The 4,283-nt window shown below is 39.0% G+C and overlaps 1 pseudogene; it reads left to right on the top strand.

Annotated features, from left to right (window-relative positions):
- Positions 1-2,405: 2,405 nt before the first annotated feature.
- On the top strand, positions 2,406-3,865 carry LOC142847527 (calponin-3 pseudogene; annotated as a pseudogene).
- The last annotated feature ends 418 nt before the right edge of the window (positions 3,866-4,283 follow it).

Below are 4,283 nucleotides of genomic sequence, written 5' to 3'. Positions count from 1 at the left end.
TTATGGACATTTGAACTTTAAAAATATTAGGACATTTTACTACAAATAGTTCAATGTATATTTCTAGTGGATTCTTTTTATACCCTGAAAAACTTTCAAAGTCTGTTGGGTCAGTTTATACAAACTGGACATTACTTTTGATATCTTCCTAATATACATTAAACTAAACTAAGTGGCAATATAAATAGAGATCTTATAGAATTCCCATATAGTTTTCTACCAGGAAACAAAATTTTAAAGGCAATGTAAACTAGAACAGAATAATTGGTAATTATCTTGGGCATCCATATAAAACATGAATTTTGCAGTCAACTGTCTTTATTATACTTTCTCCATCCCTGTTATCATTTCACATTCTTTTTACAAGGGATAAAGATACACACTCACACATACACACATACACACACACACACATACACACACACACACACACTCATTCACCAAATCAGATGAATTAACAGCTACAACAGAGAAGTGAATAACCACTGATGTATCTTTCTTCGTTAAGTCAGTAATCAGAAACTCTCTTGGACAGTCTGGAGAGCTACATATAGCAGGGCATTCATCCATGCTCAATTCAGAGGACTTTAAGTAGCCTCTCAAATCTTGTGCCACATTGGCATAATAGAAGGATGACTATTATCATAGTCTTTCTGTGAGCACCCAACAGAAGTACACTAGTCAATTCTCACTTGACTGATCTTTTTTTTGAGTTGGAATATGATTTTTTTTAGTTGAGATATTCCTCAAGTGAATATTAGAAAGCTCAAGGCAAGCAAAAATGCCTCCAGATAGCATATCTTGAGCGATGTCTTTCCAATCCAAAGGGGAAGCTGTGATTATTATATGCATTGTGTTTATTGTTTTGTGTAACAGCCCGAGGTTCACTATCTTCCAACAACCAAAACAAAGTATTCATTCACAACAATACATTTCTTTTCACTTTCCTTTTCTTTATACAAATCTTATAATGAAAATAGATTTTGTGGCCAGATGAGCTGGTCTGTATATATTTATTACTATTCAGTCTGCCAAACATAATTATAATTCATGGGAAAATCCATGATTCAGGAAGAGGTATCTCTAAAGGGATGAAGTCAGGGAGGGGAGCAGAGAAAAATGTAGCACTCATTAAAAATCAATAAGAAAGAGATGAAGGGAATCAAGTGGTTTTCAGATCTTAGAACTAAAAAAACAACAATACCAGGACATATCTCTTCTCCCACGTGAACTCATGAAATAGAAACAAGGTTGGCCATTAGAATTTGACACAGCACCTAACAGAATGCACCAGAAAGATGTGACTTCCTACATTAACAAAACTAGAGAAGTTGAATGCTACCTCAAGTGAACATTAGTGACCTCAAGCCAAGTAAAATTGTCTCCAAACAGCATGTCTCTAGCAATGCCTTTGCCATCCAAAGGCCCTGGAATAGACAGCTTCTCTGCTAAGAGCAGCTGGGATTTAACCTAAAAGGCAGTTTGGAAATAATTTTAGTTTCTACTCTTACTAAACGAAACATATAAATTAATTAAGTAGCATTTGAGACACAAATTACATACATTATGATATCTCCTAAAATTTGAAGCTGTAACTACTGATAAAACCTGAGAGAGAACTGATCATTTATCCCACTGCTCTATTTGTACATTTGTACTTGCCTTAATTACATTTTATATGTGGGCAAATACCACGCTTTAAATCAATAATTCATAAAGTACAGCAATATAAGATGGATGATAGATGACAGGTGAATAAATATATTAGATGATGATGATGATGATGATGATGAAGATAGATAGATAGATAGATAGATAGATGATAGATAGATAGATAGATAGATAGATAGATAGAGATAGATAGATAGATGATAGATAGTAGATAGATAGATAGATAGATAGATAGATAGATGGATAGATAGATAGATGATGATAGATAGATGATAAATAGATAGATAGATAGACAGATGATAGATGATAAATAGATAGATAGATAGATAGATGATAGATAGATAGATAGATAGATAGATAGATAGATAGATAGATAGATAGGTAGGTGGATGGATGAATGGGTAGAGATAGATGGAGAGATTCAGATACATAGGTAGATAGATGATGATAGAGAGATGGATAGATAATAATGTAATGATATTAATAGATGATGTTTATATACAGAGATGTATAAATAGATGATAAATGTTATACATACATATAAATACACATATGTGTACCAATGTAGACTGAAACAAGTAGAATAGAAGTACATGTGAAAATACATATAATAGAGAGATGGTTCTATGGATGACAGGAAAAAATAACATAAGCTCATGGAAAGAGTGGATTTGAGACTTGGCATTAAGTAAACGTAACATTTAGAAAAACAAACAGCTGACTCTAGAGTGACCCTGAGCCTCCGCGGGACCCGAGTCCGACCGAACCCTCGAAGCATCGCCCGCGTGCCCCAGCCGCGCCCCAGAGTCTCTCGCGCCGCACAGAGGAGCGAGCTCAAGCATCTCCCGCGCGGCCGCCGCTGGGACGAGAAGTAGGGACACCGAGGGCGACAGACCCCCTGAGCCCGAGCGCAGCCGCTTCCCGTCGTTGGAACCTCCATGACCACTTCAACAAGGGCCCTTCCTACGGGCTCTCTGCCGAGGTCAAGAACAAGATCGCATCCAAGTATGACCAGCAAGCGGAGGAAGGGCTGCGCAACTGGATAGAAGAGGTGACAGGCATGGGCATCGGCACCAACTTCCAGCTGGGCCTGAAGGACGGCATCATTCTCTGCGAACTCAAAAACAAGCTACAGCCAGGCTCTGTGAAGAAAGTCAATGAATCCTCACTAAACTGGCCTCAATTGGAGAATATGGGCAACTTCATCAAAGCCATTCAGGCTTACGGTATGAAGCCCCGTGACATATTTGAAGCAAATGATCTTTTTGAGAATGGCAACATGACCCAGGTTCAGACTACACTGGTGGCCCTAGCAGGTCTGGCAAAAACAAAAGGCTTCTACACAACCATAGACATCGGAGTCAAGTATGCAGAAAAACAAGCAAGACGTTTTGATGAAGGCAAATTAAAGGCCGACCAAAGTGTAATTGGCTTACAGATGGGAACCAACAAATGTGCCATCCAGGCGGGTATGACAGCCTACGGGACCAGGCGGCATCTTTATGACCCCAAGATGCAGACCGACAAACCCTTTGACCAGACCACGATTAGTCTGTAGATGGGTACCAACAAAGGAGCCAGCCAGGCTGGGATGTTAGCACCGGGTACCAGAAGAGACATCTACGACCAGAAGCTAACATTACAGCCAGTGGACAGCTCGACCATCCCGCTACAGAAAGGAATGAGGGTGTATGGGCTTCGGGCGGCAAGTGTACAACCCCAAGTACTGTGCCGCCCCTACAGAACCCGTCATTCACAACGGAAGCCAGGCCCAGGAACAAATGGGTCAGAAATCAGTGATAGTGATTACCAGGCGGAGTACCCTGACGAGTATCATGGCAAGTACCCCGATGACTACCCCAGAGAATACCAGTATGGCGATGACCAGGGCATTGACTATTAGAATCACACACACGGGAGCGCAGTATTTAGTCCATTGTTTTTATCCAGTGAGACCCAGGCTAGCCTTGAGTAATTCTTCTCTTGTCTTCCTAAAACACTATTATTCTTATTGTACCCTAAGGAAAAAAATGCCTTACATACATTGCTTTTTCCTTTCTCTGCCTCCTTCCCAAATAGTTGCCTTCTAGTGCTGTAACCGTTAAATCCTACAGCATAACCGATAACGCGCGTGTGAAGTGAAAAGGGATGCCGTGGAAGGGCAGCCAGTTCTTATATTGACGATCTATGCATTTTTTTTACAATCTTATATTTAAACTGGTATTATTCAAATAATAGAAACCTATTTTTCTTTTCTACAGTTTAGTGTGTATCCGGCTTATACATGGAAGACTAAAATGTTGATTTGCTAAATGTGGTCTTTGCCAACTAAGTCCTAAGATGCAGCGTGTAGAACCTGACACACAGATGTTTTTTCTGCAGTCCTGCTTGCTGAGTTTTAAATAAAGTCATGATCAGTGTGCAAAAAAAAAAAAAAAAAAAAAAAAAAAAAACAGCTAAAGAAGGATTGAATAGAGAAAAATATGATTAAAGATGGTGTGTATGAAAACAATTTTTAATGTCAAACTGTCATTACAGTAAGAAAAATAATGAAACTTGAAACCTCAATAATTATTAACATATTCAGTATTTCACTTTGCGGATATACCCCA

This window comes from Microtus pennsylvanicus, chromosome 4 (genome assembly GCF_037038515.1).
Source record: "Microtus pennsylvanicus isolate mMicPen1 chromosome 4, mMicPen1.hap1, whole genome shotgun sequence".
NCBI classification, from domain to species: Eukaryota; Metazoa; Chordata; class Mammalia; order Rodentia; family Cricetidae; genus Microtus; species Microtus pennsylvanicus.
The sequence above is the reverse complement of the archived record's forward strand: the minus strand, read 5'-3'. Positions and strand labels throughout refer to the sequence as shown.